This window comes from Stegodyphus dumicola, chromosome 8, assembly GCF_044657685.1.
Source record: "Stegodyphus dumicola isolate Sdum_Otavi_A_Nest chromosome 8, ASM4465768v1".
Classification (NCBI taxonomy): Eukaryota; Metazoa; Arthropoda; class Arachnida; order Araneae; family Eresidae; genus Stegodyphus; species Stegodyphus dumicola.
In genome coordinates this window covers 23,533,906-23,546,963 of record NC_140775.1, presented here as the reverse complement: position 1 = coordinate 23,546,963, position 13,058 = coordinate 23,533,906, and the positions used below count along the sequence as shown (strand labels likewise).

General features: G+C 33.4%; 1 long non-coding RNA gene across 2 annotated transcripts in view; it reads left to right on the top strand.

The window, feature by feature from the left end:
• Window positions 1-13,058, top strand: part of LOC118198856 (uncharacterized) — a 468,506-nt gene that overhangs the window by 404,510 nt on the left and 50,938 nt on the right. Inside the window, exon 6 of one of the 2 annotated variants that reach the window (XR_015042503.1) lies at window positions 4,699-4,791. The exons of the other annotated variant lie outside the window; for it this stretch is intronic. This is a non-coding gene — a long non-coding RNA (uncharacterized LOC118198856). The remainder of the gene's footprint in view (window positions 1-4,698; window positions 4,792-13,058) is intronic. 2 annotated transcript variants of the gene reach the window in all.

Sequence of the window (13,058 nt, the reverse complement as noted above, 5' to 3'; positions counted from 1 at the left end):
AAATTGGCAACAGTATCATTAAATGAAGGATACATCTTAATTCAGCTTTAAATCTATTATATAATATCGCCGAAACAACATAAACCTGGTTTTAAAACTGTTTAGAAAACGTACCTGAGGCAGTTTGAATACTTATCTTACAAAGTAAGCATGAAATTTCAATTTTTTTCCCCTCTAGAGCTAAATAAGTTCAGTATGAGTTTCGTTAATTTCTTTGCAGATGTTAAAGCGACGTTTTGTTTCTATCCACGTACATTCAATCATACGACTGCAACTGAAATCATTACATCCGCTCAGTTAGCGTCCGTCTCAGAGTATTACATAATCCATACAGAATTGGTTACCAACTAGCAGTTTAAGGCCCTTGAAGATATTAATTGCACTGTGCTTTTTAGGAAGCCGAAGCTCTTAACCATCGTGCATAATACATGCATACTTACTAATATATAACACAAATATAAATATAAAACCAAAAATGTGATGCAATTACATAATACAAATACATAATACATTCTTGAATAAATGCTAATACATTCTTGAATAAGTACTAAAACATAGCTGAGTTATTAAAACACTATACAAAAGTGATATGTTATAAAACTAATGTGTGCTTCCAATACCTGTACTTTATACCTATACACTATATATTTACAAGTACTTGATAGACCAATAACTTGTACCATATTATTAAAGAAATGCATTATACAGCATGTACAAACACAATATATTATCAGTCTACTTCTCCACGAGTATTTTTACATAGAAATGCATTATACAGCAGGTATAATTACAGTGTTTTATCAATCTACTTCTTAACGAGTATTTTTTGCATTCCTAGGTAAATACTAAAACCTCTTTCAAGTACTGATACATTACACACATGCAAATTTACCTTACTGGATACAGTACTTTATCCAATCTCCTATACTTTATAATGTTATTGCGCATAAATCTTTCCAAGTACATTATATACATTTCCAAGTACATTATACAAATATGTTATACTTGTATATTACATAGTTTCCAATATTTAATACAATTACAAGTATATTACAACTAGTACATTTACAGATAAATGACAGAACTAACAAGTACTAACAAGTATAACTAACAAGTACAACTAACAAGTATAACTAACAAGTACAGTTATGATATTTATTATCCAATTATTGATTAAATACCCATACATTACTAGAAGATTGCATCTTACAATATCTAGTACATATTATAATCGCTATTACATTATACAATTACTATGCACAATATGTCATCGGCATATAACTTAACTAGATACGATTCTGATTACATGCTAATATTTTGTTCAGTTACCACTTTTTTCGGCATAAACTGAACCACAATACATATTCCATATTACAAAATTCAGTACATTATAACATTACATTATAACAAGTCCAGTACAATATACAATTACACAATTGCTAATACATAAACATTTATTGTACCTTATAACGCAACCTCTGACTAATGCAAAAAACTACTAAATAATTTACCTATACAACTGCTAAAATGTTAAAAAAACCCTTATAAATGCCAACACTAATTTGCAATTTCCAAAATATAATTACCAATATATACATACTATATATACTACAGTTACTACGTAATACTATACTACATTAGGGCACGTTCAGTTGCAAATACATTATGTAGTGTATTGTACCACAGCACACTACAAATGTACTGCCACAGACATGGAGCATTCTAATTTTCTATAATCTTCCTACAATTATAAATGGCCTATCCCTCATATTTATTTATAGTATTCCCTTAATGAACTGATTATGCTAAAATTGCTGACTTATGCTAAGAATATTTATCTGCATACCAGTCAATAATGTTTTTGAGCCGGGTGGTTGCATATTTATTATATTGGAGGCTCTTGTACCATACGGACTTATTATCACTTTGGCTGCCTGAGTCTTTGATTTCTAAGTAGATTGCAGCTAAATGCAAAGTGATCCGGGCTGCCTTCTTCACCACATTCACAAGATGCATTATCTCTAATAAAGCGGTAGAGAGAAGAAGGAAAGGGGCAGTGGCCTGTCAAAAGGTGAGTGGTATAGTAAGGCAAAATATGTCCGTTTATGCAGACTCTAGGGATGAACTTATATACTCTTCGTCCTGTGGTGCTTTTATTCCACTTGTCTTGTCATTTAATTATAAGTCGAGACATCGTTTGTTGCTTGAGAAAAGAGACCGGTTTGAAAGCCAGTATTTTTGGGTGTGTGGTAGAACATGCCGCTTCTTTGGAAATATGGTCAGCCATTTCATTGTCATATATGCCAACATGTGCGGGAATTCAGTGCAGATGAGGCCTATTGCCTGAGTGGAATACTTGTAGCAGCAGATGTCTAATATTATTCATTAATGGACTTCGTGAAGCACTCCCTGGTGTTGCAGTTAAAGCTGAGTCCGTATAGATGTGATTAGATGCCAGAGGTGCTTCCGACAAATAAACTATGGCTGCTCTAATCCCTGGCAGCTCTGCCTGAAAAACTGAGTTAAAAGTACGCGTTTCCTCTCCCCTGGTAAGTAATTCTATTGTATTCGATATAGCAGAGGCCACTGCCTGTTCCCTCTAGGGAATTAGAACCGTCCGTATATATTCCATCTGCACTAATGAGGTCATTTGGTTTCATAAGTGAGATGTGCTCCTCTAGGTTATTTGCCGCTGGATGGCAGGGATCTTCTGGACAATGATGTTCATAATCTGAATTGACGCATTCTTGTCCCCATAGATTAATTGTGATTCCAAGTCGGGAAACCTTCACGATTGTAGCTTCTAGCTCTGTGACTAAGTCAAGAGGAGGCGTTCCCGCTATTACTTGTAGTGCCGCTGTCGGAGATGTGCGATATGCCCTGCAGACCATAAGGAGTTGCGGTCGCTGGATAGAATTATGCATACATCTCATGTGCGATGTGGTCTGTGTAACCCAGATAGCCGCTCCATGTAAGACGATCCTTTCGGCCACAGTCGTGTACCAGATCTTAAGTAGCTTGCCTGGGATTCCCTATCATAGTGAGGTAATCATTTTCATGCTATTAGTCAAAGCAGTAATTCGTTGTTTCACACGTTTTAGATGCGGCAACCACGACAGCTTGGAATCGATGATCACTCGTAGATATTTTAACTCTTTTACGCATTTAATAGAGGTTCCTTGAAGTCTAAGGTACGGGTTCCTTCATAGCGGGCTCTTCCTTCCAATGATTAAGGCATTTGTTTTTATTGCAGAAATTTGAAGCTTGTGCTTCTTTGCCCAATCTGCAAAGATGTTAATGTTCTCCGCATATGCCAATAAGTAAACTCCTTTGCCATCATAGAATTGGAATACGGAATTGGCAACAAGATTCCCTAATGTCGGGCCCAGACACGATCCCTTTGGGCAGCCTCTCTTAAGGGGCTTCATAGCCATTCCTCCATCTAAGGTGACCTGTTCGTACCTATCCTCCAAGTAACTTCTTGTAATATCCATTAAGGTGCCTGGACAGCCAGTTAGTTCAACGCTGTGGATAATGTGAGGCCACCAGAGAGAATAAAAAGCACCTTTAACATCTAGTGCAACTATTGCCATGAGCCGATCTTCTCTTCTGTTAGATGTAATGATTCTTAACAAGTGCTGTAATGCGTGTTCTGTTGAAAAAAAGCCATATTGTTGAATATGGATGCCTTGGATCATATTGAGGTGAAACTGGAGGCGGGCCAAAATGATCCTCTCTAAGAGTCTACCAAATGATGGAAGAAGGCAAACTGGTCGATATGAGAATGAGGACGCTGGATCCCTCCCTTGTTATACGAGTGCAACTGCGGCACTTGCTACAGTTGATGAGTGAAACTGCAATACGAGTGCAACTGCAGCAAAGGCAATAAATGATGAATTTTTTTAATAGGTTTACCTGATGTACAGGAGTTGTATGAATTACATCCGGGCTATGCCCGTGGTTGAATATTGTTCGGGAATTTTAAAATGCCAGCAATTATCCAATTAGTTAATCAGTTCGCCGCCTGAGTTCCGGCAGAAATGACTTTGGTATTACGTAATATCCCTTTGACGTGGAACTGTCGCCAAGCAGCTCGATTTATCGCCAGTTATGTGTAAGTATGACGTAACAACACACTCACAACATGTGCACTTTCTTTGGATACTATATACATGATTGATTCTAGATATGCAGCGTTCAGCTCGTCACAATATCATCTCCAATGATTTTGCAGAGACGATGTTCACATCTTTATGGTGAAACAATTACTATGAAGAGCCGTTATGTGTACGGCCCCTAGTGGGATTCCGTGATAAGCTCTGGTAAAGAGCAGGATAAATTCCTGCTGAACACCAGAATACGCAACTAAAGCATCAAAGAAAAGTTTTGTTTTTACAAAAGAGGAATTAAGTTGACTGCTGTACCTGCATTCTTCCCTTACATTAAAAAAAAAAAAAAAAAAGAAAGAAAGAAAGAAATTTGTGACTACCTTCTGCAGAACAGCAAGCAGTAAATTATTTTCAAAGTTATGGGATCGTACTAACAAAAGAAATGAGTTTTATAGACACGCTACGATCAACTGACTATGGCCGACAAACAGTAATAGATTGCAACAATTACCTGACAAAAATTTGTACTCATAGCGCTTTAAACACACCACTGATTGTTTATTAAATAAATACATATCAATTCTTTCAGAATTCCAAGGAACGATAGGCAAAACTTTGGCTAATCTACTTCAACTTTCAGGAATTTGATTGCAGGTAGTTTTCACGGTCGATGGGATAATATGTAAGTACCGGAATTTTTTAACTATAAATATTTGATTAAAGAAGGAGAGACAAAGTGTGGACTTATTTGATAAAAAAGAATTAAGTTATTACATTGAAGAAAATTTTAAACTTTAAAGTAAAATCTAAATATTCAGTTAAATGTCTTTATGAAAATATGTATAAAATCCAATAAAGAATTTCTAAGGAAAATATTAAGTAGAGCTGTTGCAAAAAATAATCTGTTACTTTTCAGTATTTTAACTATTTTTTGTCAACCAGTGGGCGAGCAGTCGAATACTAGTAGTTCGACCTGGCTTCTGTTCCAGGCAAAAAGGTTGGTTGCACGGGCGTTTTCGTGGTTTTCCTCATGCGTAACATGAATATGACACAATTTCCCTAGAAAGTCCTCCAGAATGGTTTCCCTCCTCTTAGACAGATATCCTTAGGGTGCTTTAGATAGGGTGCTTTGTCATAATAAAAAATAAAATAAGTATTTTTCTGTCCTTGCTGTACGATTTCCTTTTATCCTTTCTTACCAATTTTTATCCGTCATACAGGTTTCTGTGACGTATATGTTATAGGCATTTTAAGAATTAAAAATATTTTTTCATAAAACGCGAAACATGTGAACATCCTCAGAAAATTTTTAAGATGAGAAGAGAATGGAGACAATTAATTATACCAATATGCATCGATAAAGCAAAAACACAGTTTCTACTCGATTCCATCAGGGACATGTGTCCTGTCTTCCCTCATCGCAAACGCTCATTGTTGTGAGTTCTCATTCCCTTAATATAGTAAGCCTAAATGTCTAGCTGTGTTTTATAGAAGGTCGAAGAAAAACTGAGATGCACAATTATAAGTTTTGCATATGATACAATACCTCACACTGCGCTTTTTACTGCATGATAGCCATATTCATACGATCTTGCTACAGTCAAGGATGAAGGCGTTGTTACTACTGAAAAAAGCTTCTTTGCACAAGGCTGCTTCGCCCGTCCCTAGTCAAAACATAAATTTTTTTAAATTATTTTTGACATTAAATCTAAGAATTAATGATAACTAAGATAAATGATAAGATAATGATAACTAAGATTTATAATTAGGCCCATCGTTTTTTGATGACAAAATACTAACATTTTTTTTAATATTTATAGATCTAGACTTTTATATATCACAAGCATGCCTAATAAAAATTTACATTCTAAAATGTCGTGTATACTGTTTGCTTCCATTCGTAAACTTCAGAGTCCATACCAATATCAGCAAGTAGTCCATACGAACACCAGCAAGTACTTTCGTAGAACCATGTTTGATTTATCATAGTTGACTGTTTCTGTTTCTCGCGTTCGTTATTCTCACTTTCTCACTGTATTCATCCCACTTTTCCATCTTCGTTTCTGGAATACAGCATTCACATTCTGTTCATTATAATTTTTTCTTTTCTTTTTTTCTTTACGTTTCTTTCTTTTTTTCCCTCGGGTATGAGACTCAAAACATTTCAACTCTAGAATCACAATTTACAATGTTTTGAAAACAAACATTATTTTTAATTAAAAAGAGCTTGCAAATAGCGAAATTTAGATGAAAATATCGTGTGTTTAGCCCAGTCTGATAGCTGCAAATGGTTCTTGAAGAGTGGTTTCTTAAATGTAAATCACGAGGTTTTTCTTTTCTCTTCTTTCCTTTTTACTTTGATTTTCTCTCTTTCTTTTTCTCACCGAACACGAGACTCACAAATTTCAACTCTAGAATCACAATTTACAATATACTGAACAATGCATTATTCTTAATTAAAGAGAACTCGCAAATAGCGAAGTTTAGATGAAAATATCACGTGTATAGCACAATCACACAGCTGCAAATGGCTCTTATAGAGAGGTTTATAAAATGTGGATCACGAGATGTATTAGAGTTTCATTTATTTTTTATAATAATAGTGCAGACACCGTATCCTTAAAAGTTCTTACCTGGCCTTTATTTTCTTAACCTTTGGTCATAGACATATATTTCCTACTACAATTTTTTGTAAACGACGCAAATATTGTTTTGGTATATTTAAATTTAAAGAAGTCAATGTAAAAATTACGAAATCTAACTTTATATGTATTCCACCGCTTCCTACTCTTATATTAAAAAAATTATACGCATCATAATAAATAAAACAAAACAGTTTTAATCCCATACGAAAACAATCATGCAGCTATTTGATATTAAAGTCGAATTTCATATTCAGAGGACCTACATAAATTGATTAGCAGAATACTTGCATTTGTAAGTAGCTAAAAATAAAATAACAGCTTCGAAAAAAATTTCGGATATTAAGAGATGAAGTGATGAGCATTTTTCTGCGGATTATTATGAAACGTAGTATTAACCAAAGTAATTTTTTAAATGGAGATCAGTAAGCAAGCAACTTTTCTGGTGCATTGCCAAACACTCGCTCAAACTACATCTTCGATCGCTATTAAAGTTTCGCCTTATTTACCTACTGTTAAGGTTGATAAAAGAAGTGGAAGTAACTGGAAAGAATTAATATAAAAATTATACGTTAGTTATGATAAGCATTTTGTTATTATAGTCTATGTTATCTCTACATATAATAAAAGAAGGAGTTTGTGTGTCTTTCGTTGATGCTGAGTTAATAGACCCAGGGGCTACGAAATTTAGTATGTAGGTGCATCTAGACAAGAGCCAGTGCCCCTCGGAGCGATTTTTTTTCAAAATTCGAATAAGGATTTTTTTTTAATTTTATCTCTTCCATTTTTTCGCATCATTTTGAATAGTTTCATTCGTTTAGAAATGTGGTTTTGGAAACAGTTTTTCATTCATTGCTTTGGATGCTGGACTGTTGACTGTTTTCTCTTGAAAATATGAGATTTATTGCTTATTTCAATGTAATTTTTTATATTATGTTTTAATTATATATAATTTTAATTAATATGTAACAAGTGTTGCATGATTTTTTTAGGAAACAAAGTTCTTAACATCCTTTATACCATTTGAATTCTTAAGATTTTGTATCGGGAAGTTGGTTAATTTATTTATTAGGATAATTAATATTTGTATTAAGGGATATTGCTTATTTCATTGTAATTTTGTTTCATGTAATACATTTTTAAATTTTTTTTGATAAAGTTGTAATGCAGAGTAAAATTCTGCGCAGTTTTTGAATTTAACGTTTGGTATTCCCTTTAGGCATTTTCCCGGTACATTTAAAAGCCAGACGAAGGCTGGCCGCGTAGCTGCTAGTTTATAATATTCCATCTTTAAATCAGGAATAATTTGACAATAGTTTTATGTACTTCGTCCAAAACCAACAGAAAAAAAAAACCCGTTAAATTGGAGAAATCATAAATCCGGATCTCGCTAAATCAGGATTAGGCGACATTTTAATGAGATGACTATACATGCGTTTCTTGTTTTGTGAATGCGCGTTTTAACACAAACGTCAGTTTGTGTTAAAGAAAGGAGACACATAGAGATAAAATTTTCACGTTTATGGAAATAAAAGAAAACAAGCTACAAAATAAAAGCAACGTGAATGAGTAGCTTAATAAAGATGGGTCAAACTGTTTTACAATTAGCATAATTGAGAGTCCTGCATGTCAAGAGAATGGAAAGAAACAAAAGCTTTTCGTCGACGTAGAACTCTTCAAAAGCCACCTTACAAATACATAAAATAAATAAATAAAAGGAAAATTTGATTTTTTTTTCAGATTGTCTATCAAAATAGCTATATTAAATATTTCCTTTCCGCCTCTTGTCATCGCAGCACTTGTCCGAAACACGTGCAAGCTAGCCCTAAGAAACTTGCATCATTTTATGAATTAAAATAAGATAAAGTAAAATACTGATTTAAGGAAATTAAACAAAAGTAACAAATTCAGGAGAAATTTATTCACGTTTCATTTTTTATCTGGATAATTGGTGAGAAGATGACATAAAAATTAGTATATAATTTTATTTAATAGCTTCCTGTATAAATTATATGCGGAAAGGAAACTTTTAAGATTCACTAATATTTCTTCTACTATTTCTTCTAGTGTTTTAGGCTCTGCGTCTACGTGTATATAATTTTAATCGATAAATTTGTATTATTAATACATTTTATACATTAAGTTGCATTATTAATACATTTTTGTGTATATATTTTTGTATGCTGAGCACGAAGGGACTGTTTTAAATTGTAATTAGATTACGTTTGTATTAGTGTTATTTGACCTCTATTACACGTGTGAAGTTCACTCCATTTCTCACCCTACTTTAAGTATCTATTGCTTAAAAAATATTATATTTCATATTTTCATCATGTGTGAGACAGATTTTAATGATTTTTAACTACGTGCTGATTTACTAGTATTATATTTAAATACATTAATTTTAAAATCAAATTAAAATTATATAATGTGTGAGATACACGCGCTGATTAACTAGTATTATATTGAAACACATTAATTTAAAAATCTAATTAAAATTACTTTCCTGTGCAGAAAACAGAGAAATGTAATATTTCATTAACTGTAACTGTTAATTTTACCATTATTTAACTCTTAACTCATAAACACAATGAAGTTCTACGTACGGAATATCCAAAAAAAAATAATAATAATAATAATAATCGTAATAAATAAATAAATGAAGGAAAATAGGAATAAATGGATATGAAATAAATGAAGGAAGCTGAAAGAATTCCGATTTTTAATGATCGCTAAAAGGTCTATTTTAAAGTTTATCGGTAGAGATTATCAATCGAGATGACCGAGGTGCAGTGGCGAAGTAATTTGCCAATTACTAGATGAATGTACGTTTATACTAACACGGCAACATGTTATATCTGGTCTGCATTTGAAAAATGAAAAAATGTAATAATTCTATACAAATATTTATTATTTTTAATTGAATATATCACGAATTAAATATTTTCTTTTTTAAATCAATCAGATTAAAAAGTAAAAAAGTAATATTCTTAAGATTTGCATGTATCGCTTTTAAAATGGCTTAGTTTGTTAATCAATCATAGATTAAATCTGAACGATCCATATCTTACACTTTGTCGGCAGCAGACTCAAATGAAAAAGTGAAACAAAACTTTTAAAGTGAATCAACACAAAATCGTATTTCGAGACTAATAACTCTTTTGGTGAAATAAAAATTCATTTTCATAGAAATCATCAGATACATTTTCTTTTCTTTACAAGCATAGCGTTTTAGCATTTTTCAACGTAATTTTCGAAAATATCGATATTTTTTTTTTCAGAAAAGAGATACATTATTTTTAATTGAATAGTATTTAATAATATTTTCACTAGACTCCTAAGGCCCCGGTTTTTAACCAACTCCAGAATAATCCTTTAGTTTCTCCTAATATTCCTCGTCAGAATATCAAGAAAAGTGAGCTGTGGAGGGTCGCTCAAATGAATGGTGTGTCTAAGGCTCTCAGACTGTCTTAACTGGGCATTAGTAAAGTTTACGACTAAGATAGCTGGAGTATCAAGAATTACTCTTTAGGTTCCAGTGCCTTCTCCTGGTCTTTCATTACCTTATATCTCTCCTTTTTTTAAAAAAATAGAGGCTCCTGTGCCTAAATAAAGAAGGTCAAGAAGACATCATCAAGGCAGTTCAGGAATAACTGGACAATTAAAGCACTATGACATTCATGATTGTTGAGAACATTAAGTCCGTAATCAAGAATGATGGTAATTGTATTAAAAAGAGTTGAGTAACCAAGTTTAAAAAGCAAAACAAAAAGGTTTTTGATTTATTTCTGTGAAGTTAAACGTGCATGTTGACTTCTTTATAAATGTTAGGTACTTAATATTATTAGTGTGGAGGTAGATTCTTCAATTCCCTTTACTTCTACTTCTACTCAGCAAGGCGGAACGTCATCACTGCAGAACGGTAGACGACCGCTGGAAGTGCTGAGAACAAGAGGTGGATAGCTTCGAGATGCGGAAAGGATTGGAAGCAGGCAGACGGCCTGCAGATCCTTCAAGATGCTTACATCGAGCTAGACATATGAAGGCAGACGTGCCCGCAGAACTGTTAGAAACTGATAGTGTATGAGAATGATCATCGTTACATGAATCATGTAGAACTGTTTGGAACTACGTTAGTTGTGAGATTACCTGCAACATTCACTTTTACTTAATCTTTTCATTCATTTTATTTCATATTAGTAAAATAAAATAATTAGTTATGTTTAAGTCGTGCTCTATTATGTTCTTATTGAAGATAATCTTACATTAGTATTATCCAGTCAACCGGCCAAGTAGCGAGATTTAGCGTCACTTATGGATGACCTCTACCTTTAAAAATCTGCAATAACAACTGCCAACTATAGCGACTGCTGCAAAAATTTCCGTTAAGGGTCGACGGGATAATACATCGGTATAGAATATTATTTTACGCCGAGTATCTCTTGAATGTTGACCAGAACTAGAAGACAAACTTGAGGCTTATTCCTTCAAAACCAGGACGGGTTCAATTAGAAACTCATAGCAATTATAGACAGCTAAGTTAGAGGAATTAAAGTTCTGAAACAGTATTATAATATAAAAACCAGCAAAACTCAGAGTGAAAACATTGTAAAATACTGTAAAGAATTTTGTACACATGTAAATAACTTTAGTGAAATTATATGTGAAACTGTAGTTTATATATATATATATATAACATGAAAATGCAAAAACGCGAAGCTTTACCGTAAGAATAAGAATACAGGGGTAAATCTATGTAACATTGAGTAAATGGCTATCTCGCTGCTAAATTGGCGAGATATCGCCAAGATGGCAATGATTTTGGAGACTAATTTTTGACGCCAAATTTGAAGAGAAATCGCCGGTCGGTGACATTTCGGTCCAGTCCCTGTATAACTGTAATGGGTATTGTAACTGAATAACTGTAATTCAGAAGTAACTGTAACCGTTACTGACGGCTCTTGGACTCATGGATCTGGTCTAGCGTAATGGCTAACCATTTAGGATCAGTAACAACAACAACAATAATCGTATCCATCGCTCAAAACGTCGTCAAAAGGCTCACCACGGCCGAACGTAAAGTCGTTGAACACTTCGAATCTCGGCGAGCGGGCTGCATGTGCGTTTTCGCGGTTTTCTCTGTATATAACGTGCTGTATATAACGTGCTATACTCTGTATATAACGTGCTTAACGTGCTACGAACCAGTTTCCCTTAAAAAGTCCTCCACGAAGGCATCCCTTCCCTTAGGCAGATGATCCTTGTGTGCTTTGCCGTAATCAGATAAAACAAAACCAAACCGAACCAAACGTAGTCAACTTTTCTCTATTTCATTTGAAATTTGCAAATTTTTAATTGGCTGCTTAGTAAATTTAGTGATGGGTAGAGAAGGTAGAAAATAAATTCATGAGAACTTAAGCAGGGGCAATCTTCGTTACTACCTAATAAAATGCTACATCCTAAAGCCTGTTGTATTTGAGTAACTTTTGGCATGCTTAAGTTAAAGAAAGCATAACAAAATTTAAAATAGAAGCGATTGAAAATTAAAAGTTACTGATAGCGCAGCATTTTTCAAACGGGTACCACTTTTGTAAATTAGAATCTTCTGATGACCACCTTAGTCTTGTCCCTTCAAACGCAGTTTTTTTAGCATATGCTACTACCTAAATACTTATATTTTCAAAATACAATTTATTAAAAGTAATTTAATTTTATATTGTTATAAAACTAATTAACAGAAGAAAATTTATATCCCATTTTAATAATTCAAGTTTAGCAGAGTATGAATAATCTTCCTCTCATTAGCTAAAATTTAAATGAATATTAATTAATTAAAAAATAAATGAGCATTAATATGCATTAGCCTGTCTACTCTTGCACAGTTGTACTATGTTAGAATGCATTGCCGGTATTCTTTAGTCTTAGATCTGTTTATACATCAAGTCGATTTCGTTACTCTGTTTCTATGAGTCACTTTTTATTTATAAAATGTCAGTATTAAGTGGTACCGGATTGTCATACCTAATTTCCACACTTTTAAGATTTTTAGCTATAGTATAAGTATTAATTTAAATTTTATTTTTTGTCTTTTTTGGAAGTATAGATGGAACATAAGAGCAGGCTTCGATGACAACTTGTGATCCGAAATGATCCTTGTGATCTTGTTGGTCCTTGTGGTCATCACAGAGAACGTTGGCCAAGGAGACCGCTATTACATTTACGAGAAGATTCGTCTCAATTTTGATGAAGAACAAGCCAGGAAACGCATCCGAAGTTCTCATATCCCTCTTCGCCTGCTATCAATCTC